The 24,463-nt window shown below is 40.1% G+C and overlaps 1 long non-coding RNA gene and 1 other non-coding gene across 7 annotated transcripts; both read left to right on the top strand.

Moving 5' to 3' along the window:
* Window positions 1-230: 230 nt before the first annotated feature.
* Window positions 231-23,777, top strand: LOC111949072 (uncharacterized). 6 transcript variants are annotated; one of them, XR_002875103.2, is made up of 4 exons: window positions 231-366; window positions 8,185-8,269; window positions 15,715-16,605; window positions 23,122-23,777. It is a non-coding gene; the product is annotated as an uncharacterized LOC111949072 (long non-coding RNA). The 6 variants fall into 6 exon arrangements; XR_002875102.2 differs by lacking the exon at window positions 231-366 and adding an exon at window positions 3,442-3,679; XR_002875101.2 differs by lacking the exon at window positions 231-366 and adding an exon at window positions 5,886-6,192.
* Window positions 6,800-6,899, top strand: mir9b-2 (microRNA mir-9b-2). The gene has a single exon (NR_107186.1). It is a non-coding gene; the product is annotated as a microRNA mir-9b-2 (primary transcript).
* Window positions 23,778-24,463: the final 686 nt, after the last annotated feature.

Below are 24,463 nucleotides of genomic sequence, written 5' to 3'. Positions count from 1 at the left end.
ATCTGCGACTGAACTCTTTATTTGTTTACTCTTTCAGCTGAGAAGAGAACACAAGAGACGCTTCTTTTCCCTTTTGTGCGCCTGTCTTGCACCTCTGCATTTGAATATGGGGTGATGAACTCTCCCACGGCGGGGAGCGCGCGCCTTTTGGGAATTATCCACGCGGCACGCCTCGCGCTTTGAGCTTGAACTTGACCGCAGGAATGCGGCTCGTGGGAACGCCGGCTCGAGGCTGCCCCCGTCCATTCACGGCGCACAGGTCGGTGTCAGCTCAGATTATCATAAAACCCAGCCTGCTTCAGATTAAGTCCCTCTTTCACACCAGGCAGAGGAGGAATTAACAGCTCTCTGCACGAGCCTGCTGCGGTAAGAACTTTATTACGCACACTTACACAGGCTGGGCTGAGCCGACCCAGCGCGCGAATTAGACCGCTTTAGCCCGGGACACTGGCAATACTTAAATTACAGCCACACAGAAAGGCTTTGTGTTACTTATTTTGAAATCAAATTATTCTTAATTTTCGTTTTTAGTTCAAAGGCTGCCAAAACAAAACGGATTCGTTAAAAATTATTTATGGTGCTCCATTTCTCTCGATAATTTTTAACTGTTTCCATAGGTTTAACTGCGTTTAAAATCTTTATCATATTTGCAAATATTTTTAGCCTTCTTAGGGAGAATCCTGCAGGAACTTTTAGTTATGTAAAGCTTTTTAAAACATATTAAAGACTTTTTAGCCTTTCTGGGTGTGAACAATTATAAAGTTCAATAATTCATTGCTATTTATCATTTATGTGTCTTCAGTGAAAGGTTTTAGCTGCAAGCTTCCGAACTTTGTATTAAAAAGTTCATGTTTTAGCCATTGCTGTATTCTATTTGCTTGAATCAATTAGCATGCTCATTTTTTAGGTAAATCTTAAACTTTTTGTCACAAAACAAAAACTCTTAATTCTGTTTGAAATTTTTAAATATTTGTTATTTTGGGGACAATTCAAAGTATCTCAGTTAAAGAACATTACATAATGTAAAGGTTTATTTTTTCTTTAAAAAATATAGCATTGTTTTAGAATAAAACTTGTATGGAAACATATTTCATAAAGTTTAAAACCACAAAATATTTGTAAAATATAAAATAATTTGATCATCTGATGTATTCTTTTGTAAACAGGACATAAAAACAGTTAAATACTTTTTTTCACTTAGTAGTTATTGTGGCACTCTTAAAAAATATTACTTTGGTTTACATAAAGCAGTTTTATTACATTTGTTAAGGCCAAACTCCATAACATATAGTGTTAATATCTGAGCAATCTCTTTAACCTAAGCCTTATAATTTCTGTATTTTATGAGAAAAACAACTTTAAAGAAAAGAAACAGAAAAAGAAATTAATTTCTTTGACCCACAATTGTTGAATTACCTAAACTCAAACACAAAAATGGCTAAATATTAAGTCTGAGTTCATTGTTTTCTTCTAAGATCATTTAGTGGAGAAAATTCACATATATTTAATACATTATTTAACCGTGGTGGGAGGAAATTAATACTTTAAATTTTTCATTTTCCTCACAAAACATAGAGAATTAGATTCTGGCAAAAATGTCCGGATTTAAATGTGGAGGCTTTTCTTATTCGTGGCATGTACTCTCGTTTTTTTTCACTGTGAAGTTCAACTGTCAAATCTTATGTCAATTGAGTCAAATTATAAAAGCATGTGAAGCGAAGCTCTTATAAATGATTAAGCCAAGCCTTCAACTGGACAGACATCTGTTAATTTGACTCAATCCACAGAACTGAGCAGATGTGGCAAATACAGATGTGGAAGAGTCAATTTCCTGCATAACAAAGATCAAGTGGTGCTTAAATAGCTGTTACCACATGCATTATTTTATGAGAAGAATTCAATTTAGTATTATTTTTAATTGTATTTATTGAAAGATTGCAAAGGAAAATTAGGTATAAAATAAAAGCAATAGAAACAAACCTTTTAGATTAGCATTGTCACTTACTAGAGTAAAACTATTCTACATCCAAAACTTTAAAGCTACAAGGGTAAATACATTTAAAAAAAAGAGTTAAAATCTTATTAATTGTTTTGTATGTCAACAAAATTTGTTTATATAAGATCCTTTTAAATGCATATTTTTTTTACAAAATAAAAAGAGATTTTTTTGCAGCATGATCATTTTCTTATGCTTTAGAGACTTGGAGTTCTGAAATGAAAGCATTTGTCCTTAACTTTCGTAGCAGAATATCCTTTGAATGAAGACAGAATTATACATCAGAAAATATTTTATATTGTTAAAAAAAATAAGATTTCATAACTAAAAGCAGCCTTAAATAATGATGATGATGATACTAATAATAATAATAATAATAATAATAATAATAATAATAATAATAATAATAATAATAATAATAATAATTAAAAGAGATGTAATATTTTTTTCTTTTTACAAAAGCACTGGAAGTTCACCAAGATTATGTTTCAACATCCATCAAAAAATCTGTAAAAAGCGTGATTTATTTTAATAGATTAATGCCAAATAATCATTGTTTGTTTTTCCTTTGGTTGGTTTCATGTATGCAGCTGCATGAATGCCTAAAAATCAGACTGTAAATGAACTGTCTGCAGATTATGCAGGAAAATACCCTCTTCCGCCAGCAGGTGTCACTGTTTTACCCCGTGTTTGCGTTTTCATTTAAATCGTTTTTTTAATGAGCACATTTGACGTTTTGCAATATCGTTTATTTTGAATCATTTGACAAACTATTTAAATATTTTAGGATATAAAACTACAGATGATAATAGTATTTCTAAAATGACATTAAACACAACAGTAATTGTATATTTTCTACATAACAGTTAAAAAAAAACTCGTTGATTTTTTTACAACTACGCCGCTGTGTGATGTGGCACTAAAATTAATTTTATTATATATTTGTATTGCAGATGATCACTTTCCAGCACTAGTTTAAGTCTGAGTCGCTGTTTTGCACAGTTCACCGGTTTGATTGTGTCGTTTTGTGAATTTATTGGAGGGAAAGAAAAACGTAACTGACCTTGAAATATAAGCTTCAGGCAGCTCATATACATGACAGGGGTCTCCTCTTCAAGTCTATTAAATTACAGCCAAATGTGAGTGAATAAAACCCGCGACACACCTAAGTCTGGAGACCTGCAAAAATTGACCTTATGAGAAAATAAAATCGTCTTATTGTGTTTTCATTTTGCTTCTCTTATTATTGTGTTTCTATCATGAAAATCTCCTGTTCTCGCTTCTATAATTTGAATAAAAACATATTTTACTCATGACAAAGTCAGCAGCACTCCCTTCTCTGCTCCTCCTGGTAAAATAAAGGGCCTGTTAGACAAATCTGATAGGCCCTGAGCTGCGCTCCCTCCTCCTCCTCCTCCTTCCTCCTCCTCCTCATCATCATCATCAGAGCTCCTTTTTCCTCCCTCGCTGTCTACAGCCGCAGTTTTCATCCCCATGTCCGCTAAGAGAATATTCTGTCTCCTCCTTACAAAGGAGCAACAAACAATAATAACTCAAAAATGGAGGTGTTGTTTAGACCCACGTGTGTTTTATTCTGAGGCCTCGTTCGTGGAAAAGACAAATGAGGAAAAAACTCATTGAACGACTTTTCTTTACAAAATGTGGATTATCCCTCCAGAAACTGTGAGTATTGTTATTTTGTTGAGCATTGGTACAACGTGAGCTGTATTCCAGGTTATTTTGAGTGGACTCATCTTTGTATCTGTTATATAAGGAGAAATAATGTAATTATGTTTTAGCATTTCAGGAAAGGAAATCAAAAAATCTACAGTTTTACTTTTGGAAAACTGTGTTTTTTCTTCCTCGTTTTGTTTAGCTTCTTGTGGTATTATTCAAGGGACTTTGTTGTAACAATTGAGCTGAATGTCATATTTTTAGTAGATAAAATATATATAACATAGTTTTTAATGCCTTATTCATACTTTTAGAAAATTTCTTCATGTGAAAGCGTAAGAACATCACTTGAGATACCAAAACTTAGAGGTTATTAATGGATCATGGTCACCGTGTGCTCCTGAAGAGGAGGTGAGAGTGGAGGAGCAGCAGCAGGAGGAGGAGGAGGAGGAGGAAGAGGAAGAGGCCTCAGGCAGCGCTGCAGTGCAGAGTTCAGCAGGGAGATATTGTTGTGAGCCTGGGAAAGTGTAGCGCGGCTGACGCCAGACTCCGCTGGGCGGGTGGGGTGTAAAATGGCTGGAGGGGGGACGTGGAGGATCCTCAGACCGGATTGTCATGTTAATTTGTCTCCAGCACGCTGCTGAACTTGATTTTGACTTCTCTTTCCATTGCACACTCATTTATCTGTGCGCGCGCGCAACCAGCACTTTTACATCCTAAAGATCTTTTATTTCTTGCACAAACCTGCAGATTACTAACGGGAAAACTCGTCTCTGATGCTCTGCAGAGATTCACTTTACACATCAACTTCTGCACGCGCATGCTCTGAAGCGTTTATGACCGTGCATTTCACACTTTCATGTTCCAAGAATGATTTTTTATTTTTCCTGTGAGTAAAACAGGGCACTGCAACACTCTCTGGGTACTCCAACTGCAGCTGCTGCAAAAACTGATTTAATCTGCTCAAGAGTGATGCCCAATCATACACAAAGTCCAACCTGTGCTGCAGTCTGACAGGAGAGCTGCACCTTCATGAAACTAACAGATTGCTCATGCGCAATAATCAGATACGTGGCTGCTATCTGATGCAAACTGCGATTGAAGCTGAGGATCGCTGCTCCCTCTTCGTGCACACATGCAGAGAGATTCCATCTTTTTTAAGATATCATTGCAAGTTGACAGATATTACAAGTTGCTCCGCAGGTCTTTTCTCGTTTCTTCCTCCAAAGATTAGTCCTTTTCCAATCATTGCGCCTTGAAATGTAGGATTTGGTTTAAATGGGCCTTCGTCTTTACAATGGACAGAACCATCTCTGCACTTTAAAATCTCAATGGTTATTAAAATGTTAATAATAATGATGATAATAATATTTCCCCAGTTACTTAAATAAACAATGCATTTGCAGGTTCCAGTCCTCAAAATATTGCCTAGATAGACTTTGTAAGGAAAATGTTTTCATAGCAAATTAAACAAATGTCTAATCAAATCTAAATCCTGTTTTTAGTCAAAATACATGATTTGGTTCAATCATTAACAAGTAAGCAAGCAAGTTACACACTATAAATTAGTTAAAAATAACAAAAGTTGGGTTGTTTTTTACCCAAGTCTAAGGTTTAAAAGGGACTTCCACCTTGCTGGGTTGTTTTAACTTAGAAAAAAAAAAGGATAAACAGGAAAAACATAAATTGGATTCAAATGAAACCACTATAACCCCAACAATTTGTATTGCTCCAAAAAGTAATCCACAAATAAGAATAACCCAGGGTTAAGGGAAATAACCCGTGTGTTTTAGGAGTGTATGAAGTAGAATGAGACTTCACATAAAAATATCAAAAAGCTGGTCCTTTGTGATATTTGCCTCTTTATGACAAATATTTGACCTATAAACTCAACTTTTAGACTTTTTGAGACTCGGTGTTTCCAAAAACTCAAAATACTGTAGTCTGTTTAAGGTATACAAACTTTGAAACAGTGGTCTCATGAAGCCAGTATCCCTGCAAAGGATCCCACACACAGCACCCTGAAAACGGCTCACAAATGTGTGACACATGAAGTTTCCAGTTCGTTACGCGCCGGTCCTGATTTGCCCCCGGCAACGTTTTACGCGCTTTTCCCTGGGCTTTACGATCTGACTAATGAGAATAATTGGTGAATCTTCTCCTTGAAAGACGAACACCTGAATCCATTCTCAAATTGGCATTGATGGTCTCACCCCCCACCCACCCCCGCGCGCGCTTCCCTCTCTCTGAGGCGCACGCGTTGAGGCGGAGTTTATCCGCTCAGCTCACCATGCTGGACGCTCCGCACTTGTCAGTCGCAGTCTGCCTGCGTGAGGCGGAGGATGTTTTCACTTCCAAGTTTGCTCGCAGGACTCTGCAGCATCAATGATCCACTGTTATGCGCACTCTGTTCTGCGCGGATGCGGTCAGAAACAGGCGATTATTTAAAGAAAAAGGCGTCCAAGTCGGTGGAGAAATCACCGGAGAGCATCGGATAAGGAGAGGATTTAGCCATTAGCCAAGTAAGACAGAATTTCTGTGATTTGTCCTCTGGAAATGTGCGTGTTTTTTTATTTGGTCTATCACTTTTAAGTTTGGAAACATGAGATACTTGAGCTCAGATATCAATCAATTCCTATTAAATAACAACTTTGTTTGAGTTGAACATGACTGGAAAGAAGTCACAAAGGAGACAAAAGCAGGTCAGGCTGCAAAACAGTCCGTTTCTAGGCGTTAATACCCCACGGGCAATAGTGGATTTAGTACAAAACAACGCAACAAAACCTTTGACTTCATTTTAATATACTTGTCTTCATGGAAATAACAAGCGAAAACCTGGAAATCTCAGCGCGTGTTAAAGAGTGGGTGGAAGCGCGCGTGACTGTTTGTTTCATCGTCCATCCTTATAGCTTCAACAAATCTGAATGTGTTTTATTATTCAGAACACCTCACTTCCCGTGTGCGTGTGTAGTGTGTGTGTGTGTGTGTGTGTGTGTGTGTGTGTGTGTGTGTATGGAGTGTGTGTGATTGTGTGTGTGTGTGTGTGTGTGTGAGGGGGCTCTCTGCGCAGTGTGACCACCGGCAGGATCTTCCCTTCTTCTCCATCCTCCTCCGCGCAGCTGCGCCTTTAAGGGACCGCGGGTTAGTTTGTGTCTTTGGTTATCTAGCTGTATGAGTTTTAATTTCATAAAGCTAGAGAACCGAAAGTACGAACTGACGCCGAGCACTTCGGAGCCGGAGCTCCTCTCTCTGTTGGCGTGGAGCAGCAGGAGGAGCAGCCAGCAGCAGGAGGAGGAGATGACGCCGGGGCAGGCGCGGAGGCAGCGGGATGCAGAGGGATGCGGAGACGCGCTGATGGAAAAGAGGAGCTGTGATTTTTTTTAGTAAACAGTTCTTGATCTCTTCCGTTTACGCGGAGTCACTTGCGTGCACGAGTGTGCGTGTGTGAGGTATGAGGGCGTGGATGTCGCTTCTTCCTGGGGCTCGTGGTTATCGCCAGTGAACCGGGGGAGGGGGGCGGTAAGTTCCCCCAGTTGTAGGGCTGCCACATGTGGTCACATCTGGCATTGTGTGCTGCGTGGCTGTCATAACTGCGTGGGTGATATAACAGCACTGATGAGACAGAAAGAGTTAAATGCTTTCATATGATTGGCCACTCGGGGTTGTCACGTGACATGTTGGCAGCAGCAGCATCACATCCCTGTGATCTCTATGATTTCTCCTTGTGTGTGGAAGTTTGCACTGTCTTCGTTTGAGCCTTTAATTGCAGATCCTGCAGACTCCCTGACTCCGAGTGTGTTGTTTAAGCGATGTCCCCTGGCTGTAATTATTTCCACATTAGGAGTGTGATGTATAATTGGGTGAGAATGCACATTACTTGGAGGTAGACAGAGCCTCTTGCAGGAGCTCCGATTGAAAAGACCCGTGCGGTCCCCGACCAAACTCTGTGGCTTGTTTGGATCCAGGTATCCTGCAGGCTGCTGCTCACCGGCCTTATTAAGCTTTCTGAATGCAGAGGCAGATATATTCAAATTGCTGGAAGGGTTATTTTTGTTTTTGCCTGCTACATAAGAACAAAATAGGACATCAGCTCAGAGTTTGATCTATATTTAGAGCAGAGTCAGCACAGCTCATGGATAACTGAACATCCCTGAAGTCCCAGCATGCTCCATTTAAGCCCCGACTGACGATATTTGATGTGTGCTGTTAAACAAGAGAGTGCAGATGGTGTTTTTGTTGCTGAATGTATCTGTGCTGCTGATGTGTGTCAGCATAACCCTTACGCTTGAAAATTCTGAATCCATGCTCTCCAATTTGAATCATTTCCGAAATTATATTTTTTAAGTGTTTATTGTGCATGTTTGTGTGGTACCCAAAACAAAGTCCCGATTGAGGGAGAATAGGTTACAAAGGCTCACCAGAATTGAAAACAATTGCAGAAGTTCATTCAGTTAACTTTGAACTGGAAACCTTTCTGAAATGTAACGCCTGCTTTCTTTTCTTTGGCTTTAAAGGAAAATGTTGGCAGAAGCTGACCTAAAGTCTGCATTCAAGAGAAACTGCCTGCACAAAGGATGAGGAGCATCCATCAGCCTGCAGGTAAATACACAGAAAACAGGAACCATCATGTGGAGACGAACAGCTAAGCAGATTTTGGATGTAGGGGGGAGCCATTTTTGACCAAGTTGATTCCATAAAAATCAAAAAGGTAGCGTTTTATTTTCAAAAAATAGATTGTTCATCTGTAGTCCTCATTATATTTAGTGAAATGTTTGCTGCTTTTCTTTTAAACGTGACATAAACGTCTGTTTTATTGTGAGAACGTCTGGACATGCATGCAGAGAGCAGCAACAATAAACTCCAGCCTGCAGCCTAAGAGACTGTAAGGCATTTGGAGGGAGGCCTCCATGTTGAATTCTTGCTTCCTTCTTTGAAGGATTGGCATTTTTCCCCTCTTCATCGCCTCCTCTCATCGTCCTCACGCACGGCTCTCATTTTCATACTCTTATATTTGATCCCATTAAACACTGTGATCCACTTTGTCAGGTGGCGTGTGGTAGGTGCAGGGCAGGTTGCCATGTAATCTTGGCTGCGGTTGTTTATCCTGTTAGGAGAGGGGAGGTTAGGCTCACCCGCAGTTTGCATGTAGAGTGTTCGGGTGGCTCTGTCATTTCGACCTTGATGCTTTTCCCAGACGTCCCCTTTCCATGTCTAAAGACAGACGATTACTGCGTGTAGATCTGCATAAAGGTGTGGTGCATGCATTCTGCAGCAATCTTAGATGTGTTTCCTGTTCATGCCAAAAAAAGCAAGAACGAATCTCACAAAGGCCTAAAACCAAATATTTCCCAAATGAAAGTATATTTTTTAAATGTCAGAGTTTTTCCTCCAGTTTGTCCTTAAACAGTAGAGAAATCCGACATGGAGTATGCATGGGCAGCAAGGTCACATCTTCATGGTTTCCCAACCTTGAAACTCAATGGAAAGCTCAGTTATTCAAATTTACTATGGAGTTCTTTGACTCACCCAGATTTTCCCAAGCTTTTGATTAGCATATGCAAGGAGCAGCCTGTGCTTCTGTATTCTAGAGTGGGTGTAAATTATAACCTCAGTATTATACTGGCTGATAGGAGATAAATCTGTGCCGTAATGCATAGCAGCGAATGGTAACTGAGGAGTGAGGGGTGGGGGGGGGGGGGGGGAATTCAGGGTTAAGTGTGTGTGTGTGTGCGTGTGTGTGGGTGTGTGTGTGTGCGTGAGGGGTACTGTACAATAGCATGTGGCAGATGGAGTGCAGACAAGTAAAGTTGCTATGCTAAATTCCCCTTTCATTGGTTTTAGTTTTTTCATATCCACATTTTTTTTTAACAATCAAAATATTCATTAAATCAGATTTTATTTAGGATTCACAGCACTGGGGAGACAGTTTAGAAAGTGTACACACATTGTTTTAAAACAAATATTAACACAGGGGGATTATTAAGTCGAAATTTGCTCTTGTGCGGTCTAAAGGGCTGAGGGGCTTCAGGCCTCACGAGCCAAGTGGAGACCTCTTTGGAATCTCTATGCAAAGTAGGGCTTGAATGATGAGATGTATTTATGAAGGACTGGGAAGGGGGTCTTGCTTTTGAAAACCAGCATGCTGGAGTCTGAATGGGATTGAAGGAAGGAGGGGGAGGTGGGCGAGGGAGAAAGGGGGTGAGTTTGGAGGGGGTACAGGGGCCCCCAAGCAGTCCGGGCCTCGGCCAGGCAGCTGTGAAAAGGGATCCCGTCTTTTTCCCACGCCCAGTAAGACGCGAAACACTGCCGTGGCTCGCTGGGGTCAAGTCCCGTCGCTAATATATACACACATAGAGGCAGAGACCATGTGTAAAAGTTGTGCAAATTAACAAGCTGTCTGGGAAGCTCTGTGACGGGAGGGGGACACCTGCTTCTCTCCCAAAAGGCATTGCTCCCCCTAAATAACAGTCAGATCATACTTTCAACTTGAACTTAAAATCCTGCAAGACGCAAAAAAACATGTCAGAAATGATTATTTTTCCACTTTTTTGTGCATTTTAATTATTGTGGTGACCAATTTTATTTTTTTACATTGTGTACTTGTTTTTGTTTTAATATGTACAGTTTCTAATGTTTTCATGCACTAATTCTATACTTTTTTGGCTATAGAAAACCCTTTTACATATTTAAAATATTAGAGGATATTTAGATATCCAATTCACGATTGGTTGAATAAATAATATACATAGGCATATATATTGTATATTCTCTCATTTTACAGTAATATGAGCTTTTTTATTCTTACATTTTTATGAAAAAACTAAAAAATTATGAACAAAAAGAAAATTACAACACAGAATTCCTCTGAACTTGACCTCCTACTTTGTGCAAAGCAACACATCCTGAATATTATTACAATTATTTTAAGCTGTGACTTTTTTTTAAACAAAATATCTATATTTATTGGACAAACAAAAAACAGAAAAGAAAAGTGTAATTTGTGTAGGTTCCTTGAATCTCAGCATACTGAAGTGTTGAACCATCTCTTCTGACGGCAGCTGCTCCTTTGCCACCTTCCCCGAGAAGCTGAGGTCCCACCCTCTCCTTCCCTCTGTCCCTTCGGCATGGCACACCAAACAAAATGGTGCAGCGTTCACTTCTCTCCCTGTTTGCTGCATCAAGGATTCACAGAGCGGTGTCACACTAATTCCGTTCCCCCTTTTTCCTCGAGCCCCTTTGCTTGAATTCCACATTATGAAAACCACGCCTTCCGTCTCTGTGAATGCATTAGCAAGCATCCTCTCCTCTCTCCTCTGCCCGCGACTCCCTTTCCCTCCTTTTTCCTCACTCGTCTCTGCTCCTCATTATAATGTTCACTCCTATTCAGATGAATTTCAAATAGAAAGGGGGTACCCTTCTAATTAGCTCTGTAAAGATGCTTTGTTGTGGTCAGTGTGGCCACCAGTGGGTGCATTGAGAGGGGATGTGTGACAGCTAGTGTTAGCATTGAGGAGCTGTGTATGGGCCCTTAATGAGGTTTGTTAGCTGAGTGTGTATCCTGCTGTTTGAATACACCCTCGGCAGTCTTTGAAGGAACAGAGATGAAGAGAGCGAAGGAGGAGAGAAGACTCTTTCAGCGTGGCAGGTTGCAGAATGCAGATGATGCATTATGCACAGTGTAGTTTCCAGTTGAAAGAAGTATAATGCTTTACTTGCATGCTGTCCATGAAAACTGAGGGGGATGTTGGAAAATTGTTGTGGAGTTTCCCCTTTTTGGAGATTGAAAAAAAAAATCATGAAAAAAATGTCGTTTTTGCGATGGAAGTGTTGATCAGCTCTAAAGTTTATTGTTAGTCTTTTTTTTGTTAGCAAAAAAGTATTTTCTCACTTTAAAATAAGATGATTGTGTTGCAATCATAATGTCTGGAAAAGCATATTTGGAATAAAAATGTGCATCAGAATGATGTTAACCTTTGATAATGACTTAGAGACGAAAATTCAGAGGAGCGTTGTGGAGGAACGAGGAAGACTAAACGCTGGAAAACAGACCATGGTAAACGTGGTCATGAAGAGGAAAAAAATAGAAATGAGGGATTGCGTGGAGCCAAACTGCTGACCTGCTGGGTCTGCCTGCTGCCTCAGAGATTGTAAACTGTCACTCAGGATGCAGACAGACAAGCAAGACAGACATCATTTTACCATATTACCTCCTAATACTGAAACTGCCTCCCATGCATCCCGTTCTCTTCCCCTTTTTATTTCTTTCGCCACTCCAGATGCAGCTGCTTTTTTCTCCTTCCAGCTTTCGCCCGTGCACATGCATGTATATGAACTCCCTAATCTATTTTCTCTATCTTCCCTCAGTCACTGCTCCTCCAATAGTTTCTCTTCTCTCTTGATGAAATGAGTCAGCTTGCAGCATAGTCTCCCCCTCATTGTTCGATGGTTCGTTGCCTCTCCATAGGAGGTAGAGAGTGTTTGGGTTCCTTCCCCTGTTTTACCAGTTTACCAGTGTAATCCTTTACACTGGCACAATGAGCTTTTGCTCCAGCCACAGGAATCTATCAGGCTCCCAGAGAGACAGAGGATCTCCATAAACATTTCCCAGCTATTGAAGTGCCCCCACCTCATGGCCCTAAACAGCCTAACTGATAGCTTGCTTTATACATTTTAAGCAGAGATTCTCCTTTGTTTTTGCCAGAATAGATTTACCTGTCTGGAAAAGGAATGTAAGATAAAAGCTTACTCACTTAAGTTACCACGGCCTTGTTAACGCTGTCTGCCTTTTCCCAAAACTCGCTCGCAAAAAAGCTGCTCCTTTACAAGCAAGGAGAACCTAACAAGCAACTGCGACAAGCAAATGCTTGTTATGTGGTCTATGGAGGGATGCTAAAGATGCTTCAGAAATACGGAAGTCAGAGGAGGATGAGCTCCCTGCTCCGAGCTGCAAACATACCATTAAAATCGCAGGATAAACCGATCTCATGCACATACTGCACGCCAAATCTGCAAGCAAATTTAACCGAGATAGACAATGGATGAGAGGCAGCTTGGTATTTTATTTTGAAAAGAAGAATATGTGCAGTTAGGACACCTTTGACAATAAAGATGCTGCCTCCATCTTTTCACCAGAGGTGGAAGAAACAGGGGGGGGGGGGGGGGGGGTTATTAAACTTATTCATCCTCCTAAACCTTTTTACATGTTTTATGTTTGACCCAAGCAAGCAGCAGTATCACGTAAAAATGAAAAACTTGATAAGAGATCTGCTCATTATAACGCGGTTTTAGATTATTAAAATTCACTTTTAATTCATAAAACACAATAACTAATAATAAAAAAAGATTTCCATCTCTGAATTCAAGTAAAAATTATAATGTTATGAAAAAGGCACAACAGTCATCTTCAACAAGCTAAAATGCCGATCTCAGTATTCAGTCAATGCAATAACAGTTTAGCGTGGAAAGCTGCTTTTTGTTGAATTTGATAGAACATTTCTAAATCAAATTTAAAAATAAAAATGTGATTAAAAGAAAAAATTGTATCTTCAAGGATTGTCAAATAATTATGACTGAAAATAGATTGAAATATAGACTGAAAAAATATATAGAAGGACTATAAGGCTTCGACCATAGATTCAAGATTAAAGATTCAAAGGGTTTATTGTCATATGCATAGTAAAAAACGGGTTTCCCTGCACAATGAAATTCTGACTTTGCTGTGTGGTCCAAATGCCAAAAAAGTATACAGGAAACTGAAAATTCACACAAAACATACCCACAAAAACACAAGGTGTCGTGCAAATTCCTAATTTGCAAAAACAGTGATAATAAACATTAGCGAACAATGAGGATGTGCAAGTGTGTGCAAGGTGCACACTTCTGCTATAAAAAGTTCCACCATCACGTTTGCCGAGTCATTTTTAGCCAACAAAAAGTACTTTTCATAAAAACTAGATCAAAACATGACAACACATGATAAATTAGAGTGGCTGTCTTTTATTTTCAACTGTGGTATGTGTAACAAAATGAAAAAGAAAAACATGGGAAGTTCTCAAAAACATGCAAAAAAATAACTGAAAAATTGGGAATTTGAGAACAAAAAATTCCTAAAAAATAATACAATAAAACAACTTGGCTTTTGGTCCACCCATTCCAGGGACATGTGAGACTTCCCTGGTGAAGGCACAGACTCCTTAACATGCAACATATTGAAATTCACGTAATTAGTTTTGCTATTTTTGGCGAAGGTGCTCTAGGGTTAAAAATGTTTTTTAAAGGCTAAAATATTTTTTGTTTTTGTATTTTAGAATACAGTAACATTCTAAATGACTAGGCTCTTGGATTCAGAGTTAATTTTCTTAAAAATTCTCTTCTTTGCTTGTGAAAATTTGTCAGACTCAAATGACGACCAAACAAATAAACTCTAAAACTTGAAACCAGGTTGATTCAGTGACCTGTCCAGGATTGAAAAGAGACGAAAAGGGATGCTAGCATTGTTTATTTAGTATTAGTGGGGGGGGGGCTTCATTTGAAAAAACACAAAAATGTGGATAATCATGTGAAGCGAGGGAGCTTCTCGTGGGTTGTGTCCGAATTCCTTACTCACTGCATAGATAGAAGACGTTCACCATTTGGTAGAGCTGTCCGAATCACCCACAAAACCCAAAAACAAACTAAATCCAGGGCACTAGATTGTTCTGCACTATATAGTTCTTTAGTGGAGTAGGGAGGGAATTCGACCATAGTCAAAGTGTTGCCTCGTTGTCTAATTTGTGCTTTTTCAGTCTTTGTGGTTGTTTTTGGATAGCATTGCCCCCAAACAGCCGACTGTGGTAACTACGCTTCACTCCATTAAAGCAAAGAAAATTCAGGTCAAAGTGATCACATTTTTGGCATTGAAAGCGGCGGACGCTAATCTATGCAGGGACAATATTAATAATCCCTAATAGGGGGGATTGTGTAATTGTTTTCCTCCATAACTTTCTGCTGCAGCAAATCAGAGGTTTTCTTAAACTTGGAGACATCCTCAGTGCTGCTGCATTAATGACACATCTTTGTTTTGCTACTCAAGTCCAAAGCCATGGATCACAGCGTGCCTCCCTCCTCCAGTCCCGCTCCATCCCTCTATCTGTAACTCATCGCCTCCTCCTGTTCCCCCAATCGTCTCTCCTCCCATCGTGATAATGCAGCTCTTTTCTTTTTCTCTGAGTGGAGGGCTGCCCTGAACCAACATTGTCTCTAGCGCTGGACCTAGTAGGGGGGCCCTATTGTGTGTGAAGGAATGGCAAGTTAACACCCATGTCTGAACCCCCTCAATAGGCGCATTGTGTCTGAATCTTCCTCCAGCTCGCCCAATCTCCCTCCACGTCACCCTCCACCCCACGCGGGGCAAGTTAGGGGGCTACTGCAACTGCTCCACCTATTATATGATGAAAACATGCACATAAGAGCAAACTCAAATCCCCCGGCAACCCACCCCATAACCGATGTGTAAACCGGCTACTTTCTGTGTCTCATTAATTTTCCAGCAGAGCACACCGAGCTGAATATGTCTTTGTAGCAGGGTTTGACAGAAATTTGGGGCTGGTGGGTGTACAGCCGCTGAAGGAGGCCCCCGCAATTCATTTTTTTTCTTAGAGAAAAGAACAAAGAAGCACACAAAAGACCTCGTCGTATTAGCATGATAACGGGATTTAGAATATTTCGAGATGCAGTGCAACAAAGGAAATGATGTATGAAAATATGAATAATATTTCCAAACAGCTAAGGTTTGGTGTGAACCTTACGAAACATTTAAAATATGGACAGAACTGAAAGGTTTTCTGTGTCATACATTGTTTTCATTAGAGCCTTGAGGCGGGTCACAAAAGAGCGAGCTGGCGTTTTTATTTTTTTTGTTTGTTTTTTTGTTTTTTTTGTTTTTTCCTTTCGCATATTTTTAATCAAAGTGATACTGTTTGCATTTGCATTTGAATTGAGCAGAGGGATGCTGAGAGCCAAAGGTGAGGTTCTTATAAAACATTCTCTCCTATCCCCTTTTTCAGATGGAGACATGGGTGGGTGGTTGGAAGGCTGGTAGATGACTGAACTTGGAGACCCTGCACAGCTCATCATCATTGCCAGGGGCTCTCGTCTTTTTCCTCCCCTCCCATGGCTCGTACCTCCATCCTGGAGTCCAGCAGAGTCAGTGAAGCCCAGGCGGGCAGCGAGTGAGTGGGCTGGGAAGGATGGATACCTCTGGAGCTACCGGCATGCAGGAGAAATCAATAATAAACACAGAATCTTCACAGCTCTGAGTGGGGTTTCCTGTGTTTTCAAGTGTGTGGCTTAGGGGGGCAGCAAACCTCCAAAGGACAGGCCCTGCACGACTCCTTCAGCTGCAGCCCCTGTTCGTCTCTGGACCTCAGTCGCCATCTCCGCTGGCTGTGTGTGGTTCTGCTGCAGGGGGTTTCTCCCCAAACGATGCCAACAGTGCCGAAAGACTGCTGAGAGGGATTTTCTTTTCCCTTTGTTTTTATTTTTCCCCCCAGATTGAGAGATTGACCCCCCCCCCCCCCCCCCCCCCCCCTTCCTGCTGCCTCTGGCTGTTTGAAGCTAGCTTGGGAGTTCTGTTTTTGACTCACTTTACATCATCAACTCATCTGCCGTTTATCCTACCCCCCCCACCCTCAACTAGTTTTTACATCTGATAAACAGACACAACTATCTTTATTTTCTATTCCGCTCTTTGCTTGAAGTGGAAGAAGCGGAGCAGATGCTCCTCTCTGGACTGTGTCAAAGCCATAAATAATGGCAGACAACACATCACTTATAGTTTTTTTTTTGCTCTCTAACATTTTTATTCAGTTTTGAACATTGGAGGGAAAAAAAGGTGAAAAGCATGGAGGGCAGAAGATCACAGCACAGAAAGACCTTGTGATGGAGATGACAAAATGGCAAGTATCTCTCTGCAGCACTTCACATTCTCAATAACTCGGAATGAGCTCTCAGTCGCTTATTGCCTAAAATAGCATGTGTGTGTTTGAATGATTTTGTACAGACAAAAGAAAATCTTCCTCCCGCTCTTTTTTTAACTCCACAATTGTTGGATGTTAACGAGTATTAATTCCTTCATGTTGTCAGTTGTCAGTGGGCGACAGCTCGCTGCTTGAGTGCATGCTGCAGCCTGCATCCAGGGTTCCCAAACTGCTGTCGTCGTCACGATGATGTAGCGTGATCGCTTCCATACAGATGGGCACAGCTTCAGACAAAATGGCCGCCAGTCTTTCTCGCTGCCAAAGATGGCGAGTACACCTCGATCGGCTGCCATCTGTGCATCCGTTAACTGTCGCCTAATGCAAATCGAGGCTAATTGCATTTGCATAACCTCCATCAAGGGTGTGAGCTGATTGCTGATCCCGCATGTGACGCGGCGGCGAGCGGGCAGCAGTTAAACGGCGTTTCAAGACGATGCCATTGGGATTGTTTTTTTGTTTTTTTTTGCACCCCGTTTGATGGGTGCTTGGAGTGTGCGGGTTCAAGTGTCTAGACGCACTGGGCCATATGGCAGTTGGCATGTTTGCGTGTGATTCCCTCGCATGCAAATGTGACACTGTACACAAGATTAAGCAGAGGCTTTGTTTAATCAGATCGCGCCCCATCACACACACACACACACACACACACACACACACACACATGGACATGCAAACAGAGAAGCTCAGACACACCCTAATTAAGAAATGATCCCAAGGCCCAACAAAGTTGAGAAAGCACAGACCATAATGGAGATACTTTCATGTGTCTGGTTACCATGGTTCTGGACAAACGGTGGAGGGACTGAATTGTAGAGCTCCTCCCGAAACATAAAAATAGGCGGCTGAATAAAAATATCTGCAGAAGTTGGAGCCAACACTTTAGTGTGATTGCAGTGGAGCTCTGTTATCGAGGGCTCACATGAGTTCCCACACAACATTTCTGCACGTTTGACTGAATACGTTTTGTCGCTTTGAGTTGGGGGGGGGTAAATTCATGCAATGGGAGCAACAATGCAATCCTTTTGGGCAGCTGCTGCTCTGTACAGTGAGGGTAGCAAAATGGTGGTCACGCGAATCAAGAGTCTGTCGGCTGGTTGTGGGAGCCGAGGAGGAGAAGCTGGGGGTGGGGAGGTTTTGGGGTGTCTGGTTCGGGGTCTAGACTGTTAGGGGGGGTATGGAGCAGAGGGGGTTTAAGTGGAGAGGTTATTATTTGAGGAGGGGGCGTCTGGTTTTTTTTAGAAGGGACAATTAATGAGGGGTGTAAGTTGGGGGGGTTCAGTTTGTCTGCATTCAAACATGTGTTCGTGTCTCGGTCATTTGCATAGAGCGACGAAGGTGTCCATATGCCGCCAACCAAGACGAATTCAGAATCTGCCCCTGTAGCCCCCCCCTCACATGATGTGGCAGTAATATTATCTGCAGGAGATGCTCTCACTGATCCCTCACAATAACAGTTACACACCCCGACTCTACACGAGCCTGCTGTATGTCGCATCACTCTTTCTGAACGGTACAGCAGCCAATGAGAGTCTGAGGCGTCGCTCTCAGCCAATGGCAATTGAAGAAGACGGGGGAAGAAGGAAGGAAAGGTGAGGCGAGTCACAAGTTTACCCTTGAGGTGCCGGAGAAAGAAGGCACAACAAAACATGGAGGGGAGAAAGAGAAGAGACCAAATCACAGCGAGGGGGGGGGGGGGGTGTCTGCACGAGACTGTGATAAGGCTTTCGTGGCTTAACATCCGCCCAGAATCAGACAAAGCTGTCCCATTTTGTCAGTCAGACATGATTAGAAACACTGACCGTGAAGGGTCACTGTGAGACCCAAAAAGTCAGACATAAAGACTCAGAGACAATTCTGATCTCCACAGTATTTCTTATAATTCCTGCAGCTTTGTGATTGTCTCTTGAACTGGGGGTCTGAGACCGGAGCGTGGGAATCTCCAGGGCACACATAGAAGTCAGGCGCTGGCTAGACGGCCCTGATCGTATGAATAACGTTGCAGCAGGTGAAAAAGGACCCTAGAGTTCATGGGTCAAGGGCGGTGAAGGGGTTGTCTGGTTCATCCGTGGGTGGTGGGTGGGAGGGGGGCCTCTTCTGTCGTCTGGGTCTCTGAAGATGCAAATGAAGCCGGCAGGCTGTCGATGAGCACCGCCGTCTATTATTAGCCCGCTCTGTTTGTTGGGAGGATGCTAGGTGTAGATTTGGACAAGCGCTCCTTCATCACATTACAGTGACAGCAGAGTTGCAGAAAGGCAGACACAGAAGTCAGACCTACCCTGCTGAAAGTGTAATTGTGTTTTCAGGAGGCCTTTTCTCTCCACATCTCTGCTGTCTGTGACATTTCTTCTCTGAGTGACATGTTGGTCTCGGGCTCTCCAGCATGGAGCTTGTCTTTGTTTCTTTCTGACTGACGGGAGGTTTGCAGCAGAAACGGAAACTCATGTAAACTTCTGTTCTTCCAATGACTTATTTAACCAGCCAGAAGAATTATCAGTCAAATCACTTGATTAAATTATTAATCTGCTTTGGTCCTTTTTTTTTTTTTACTTGAAAGAGATTATTGTTTGTTGGTTTTTTTGTCAACTAAGGAGATAATCATATGAAGCCTCTAAAGATGAACACAAATGCAAGTCCACTAAATGACAGATAACATTACTACACTTCTCAATTTTGCTTTGAAATGATCAAAATGTGAAACGTTTTAAAATGAAAGTGGTGTTAAATAAAAAAATATGATTCCCAACTACAAATTTTGATGAAATAAACAGGGAATGTGAGATTGCACCGAATATAGACATTTTTGATTCACTTTTTGTCGTATAAAATTTGAAACAAACATGTTTAAAAGCACCTACAATTTATGTAGATGCTACCTAGTTGAGGCTGTTGCTATTGTTTCCTGGTATAGTGTATTTAAATCTGTGCAGATGGTCTAATGTTAACAGCGATTGCGGTGTACATGTCTGGATAAACTGGTCACTTTGGCTGGGAAGAAATGCAGGGAATTGGCGACGGAGAGCAGTGCTGACTCTCTGCGCTCCTTTATGTTTGTGGCTCCAGGCTTCATTAGGTCTACAAAAAGGAACCGCTCCCTCACGGTTCCCTCAATAGACCCATAGACCTGTCTGCGTCTCAGGCTCTGGCTCAGCGGGGAGGAGGCATGAAAATGCGCCTGCAGTACTTATGCATGTGTGTGCGTGTGTTTGCACGTGTGTTCTGGAGCCACTGACACGCCACCATGCCTCATACTTTCTCACTTAAACTAAAAAAAAGGAGCTTGGCATTGACACTTCAAAAAAAAAAACTTATTTCCAAGGCCAGGTATTGGGCATGGGCAAATGTGTTGGCCCGCAAAAATCCACAATTTCCTAAAAAAAAAAAAATTACAAAAAAAGCCCACAAAGCTCAAAAGCAACAGACAAAAATATAATAAATAAGACAAAAATTGTAAAGATGGACGGACAGATGAACAGACATAAAAAGATAAATGTAGCCTCGACAGGGCACAAACCAGTGACCTGTATGTGCTCGTCCCAAGCCCGGTAAATGCAGAGGGTAGTGTCAGTAAGAGTATTTAACATAAAACTTATCAAATCAAATCAGAAGATAAATATATGGATAGATGAACTGATATGTTGATAGAATGGTTATGCATTTTAGCAGCTCAAAGGGATGTGTCACCCTAAACTCTATGCACACCCAAAGTTGCAAATTCACCCAAATTTAACTAGCCCCCCATAGTGGGGCTGGCTAAATCCAGGCCTGTTCATATTACTCTTTCTTCTTTATGGTTATCTCTCCCACTGAAAAACTATATAATATTCTCCATTTCACTTTTTTCTCCTCAAGTTGTATCCAGTTATCTGAGAATATTTCTTTTTTTAAGTCTATTTTAATCCTAACTGCTCTGGAGCATAGATGTTTAACAGAATCCTTTTTTTTTTAGGGTTTTATTCACTTTCAATTCAATTTAGTTTTAATAATATAGCCCAATATTGCAACATAGTTCCCACAACATGCTTCACTAATTGTACAAAACACAAAGTCAGTCATAAAATACCTTTCTGGATCAAGTTTACCGTTTTTTATTCCACAGAAACTAAAGCTTGATTTCAGTTCCAACATACACAGATGCAACTCTTAAAAGGAGTCAGTTTGTAGCCTTCAGAATTGCCATCAAACATCAGTCAGGTGTTCAAAGTGCATTACTATCATGACTAAATCAGATTTTCTGCATCAATCTCATTCCTTTGGCCACTTCGTGCCAAACCAAGATGTTAATCTTGATGTCTTCAGTGTTTTCACATCAATCTTCTTTGAAGCTCTGCATACTTTCAAACATTTGTTTTTAAAAATAAAGATTTGATTTAGGTATTAAGACGATAAAAGATTTTTACGTTTTTCGTACCTAATTTAAATGAAAGTCTGTTGGTTAGCATTGGAGACGTAATGCCCAAAAAAGCTTTGTTTTTTCATAATGGCTGAGCCAGAATCCCACCTGAGTTGATGGCTGTTTTCATATCCTTTTCCACAGTCAGTCAGTGTTTAACCACTGAAGATCCCTGTGTGCAGAAGTAGAGAAATACCACTGATGAGAAGTAAAAGTGGCTTCTGGTCATATTACTGCAGATCCAAAAAACTTTGCAAAAACCCAAAAAGAAATCTCTGCTGTGACTCAGAAATAGAAGCTTTGATGGGAAACGAGAGGAGGAAGGAGGGTACAACACTGTGGCCTGGTTTGTGGTTCCAGAGGGATGCAGACACTTTCACATTTTCCTTGCATAACAAGATGGGAGGATGTCTTGCAACTCACACATCATGTATGTGCACTCGAACACACCCACGCAAAGCGTTTTCCCTTTTTCTACGTGAACTAGGACTTAAATTATTCAGCTTTGTTGTTGAGACTGCAGGAAACTTATTGCCCCAGATTTAAAGCAACCCCCTCCAACCCCAGCTGAAGTGTACATGCACACTTCAGCTGAAATTCAAGATCATTTTAATCGCAGTTTCTTTTTAAAAAAAATCTGCTTCCCGACAAAAAAAAAAAAAAAAGAGTGCAGGTGTGTTCTCAGGACAAGCATCCTGACCTGAGACCCTGTCCTACTGTGATGCCATTATTCACGTAAGCTGAAAACTCTCTCTCTCACACACACACACACACACACACACAAGTTGGCTCTGTTTGAAAACTGTTGCTGCTCACCCATTCAGAGCTCAGTCACAGCCACTTAGCACGCCGCACATTCAAGAACCCAGACGAGCTCTGATCCAATGACGCGTCTTTATGCTGAGAGGCAGCAGAGAAGTCTTTGTTGGACAGACGAAGAGTCACCATAAATGAGGATCTATTCATTTATGACTGTATTCCTTTGTGTGTTACACATTATATTAGGCAGTGAATGTTAAAAATGTTTCATAAATATTTTTATATTTTAGGAAAAATGCTACTTTCCACCTATATTGTGAGAGAAAATAAAAAATAACAGAAGATAGTGACGAAAATCCCTCTTTTTTAAAATTGCTGCTCTTGCACTTTTGTTCAGATACCAAAAATCATTTTGATACCCTGTAGTTGACAATAAAGTTTAATTTAATCCAAAATATAAGGAAACAGAATGCTATAGTGCAATTGCATTTGTCCTTTAAAATGTTATTTAATTAAATGTTAAATATCCTGGTAAGAAGGAGCAGAAAAAAATGTTAGAAATAGGGATTTTAATTAAAACTTAACTTGACTTTTATGTAAATACAGTTCACAAAAGTCTTAATTTATTTTGAAAATTCTTTACCACGATGACATGTATTTCCTGCTATGAAGTAGTGATTTTAAACTCAAAAATGTAAGTATTCAAGTATAAAGTACCAGAACTTGGTGAAAAGAGCTTTACCTTTTCATTCATTTTTTCCTTTACGTTTGCTCAGATTTAAAGGAAATGAGGTCCTTTCCCAGCATCACAGTATGATGTAGCAGCTGCGGGCAGCCATAAAGGTTGCAAGAAAATGAACAATGTTGGAAAACCTGGATCTGTTCAATCTCTCTTCTTCGTCTTCTTTCCCGCCCCTCAGGACATTTAAATCAAAAAAAATCTGTGTAGTGTTCATGTGCTAAAAAGGTTTTGCTGGATTTAAGGACAGTGGGCGTGTCCTCTTGGTACACCTTCTCATTTAAAGCAGTAAAGTCGTTGTTTCTGCTGATCAAATGCTTGACGATCCTCAAAATGCAAAACCAGACAGCAGACCTGTGTGTTGTGTGGTGGCATGTACACACAAAAACATATTGATTGTGTGTAAATTTAACAAAAGTATGACGCTGTGTTCTGCGTTTACTTCGCCTGTGACTGCTGTGCTTTAAAAAATGTAATTTGTTCTAATTGATAAGAATTATTCAGCATTTTTTTGTCACTAACTTTTCTTTTTTTGTGTGTCTTCCAGATTTATGACAAACAGAGAAATCTCCAGACAACACAAAAGACCGATCCAGCTCAAAGTTCCTGCTAAAAAAGAAATCTTGCTTTTTTTTTTTTTTTCTATTATTTACTTTTTTTGGGTTAAAATAAATGCAAAAAACCACAATTCATGAACAGGATGTTGTTTTAGTTTCAACCAAAAAAGTTCTTTTTTCATTGATGATCTTTGTTTCCATGGAGATGAAAAATTATGTTTGCTTTGCATGTTTACACCACTTGTCGGACACAACGGTTTTGATATCTTTGTTGTTTTTAAATAAAATGTAAAATTGTCTGAATAGCAAATTAATTTATAAAATATTTTATAAAGAATCAGATCAGGACAATATTTCATTGTTTAGAAGTCATTTTTGGGAACTATATTTGCACATGATGATCTCCTTGTTCTAAATGCTGCAGCTCACCAATAATTTTAATCAAATAAAACGTATGCGAGAAGAATTTGGGCTAAACATTGCTGTTTCTAATTTAATATTTATATGTTAAGAGTTTTGAGTGTATAGATAAATGTATGATGAATAAAATAAAGATAAATTCAATGTGTTGCTATAAACGTTTTTATAAAATTTGAAATGAAAGTTTTACACTGAAAAAATAAATAAAATATTTTTTAAAAATCAATCATTATCAATATCCTTCATTCTCACCTGATCAGAAATGGCTCAGCTGTTTGCTGATGAATTGTAATTAGTTGCTTCCAGAGGACCGTTTAATGATTTTAGGTTTAGTTTGTTTAAACTTTTTTTTCTTATTAAAAATAATAATGATAATAATAATACAAAAAACACTAAAACATTTTTTTCTTTTTTCTTTTTATTATTTTAAATTTACCACAAAGTTTGGAGGCACACACACAATCAAAACTCCATTAGCTAAAGAAAACGATAATTACAATCATTGTTCCAAAGGCCCAACATGGACGCCATACTTTTTCCAGAACTTCATACAGTATGTTGACAGGTTAAATAATTAGAAGGTAAAAAAAGCAATATTGGTGCTTTGTAAATATTCTGTTAATTCATTCATTGTTGAACGCGATTAAAGGCCTTCATTTTTAACACAAACAGAGGCCTTTGTTAAGTATCCTCACGTGGCCTGGTACACGTGCATTCTGCTGTTTTTGTCATTTATAGTAATTCACTCAAAGGGGGTAAACGATTTTTTTCCGCAGCAGTTTTAACTACAAACGTCTACATACTCCAAACTAATACAAATAGAAATAAAAATGTTGTCTAAAAATATTGTACAATTAAAAGGAAATAAAGTAAAAATGACAAATATATATATAAATATAAATAGGTTGTGAA

This window comes from Oryzias latipes, chromosome 17 (genome assembly GCF_053564925.1).
Source record: "Oryzias latipes strain Hd-rR chromosome 17, Olatipes_Hd-rR_3.1".
Taxonomy (NCBI): Eukaryota; Metazoa; Chordata; class Actinopteri; order Beloniformes; family Adrianichthyidae; genus Oryzias; species Oryzias latipes.
This window is presented reverse-complemented; position numbering and strand designations above follow the sequence as displayed.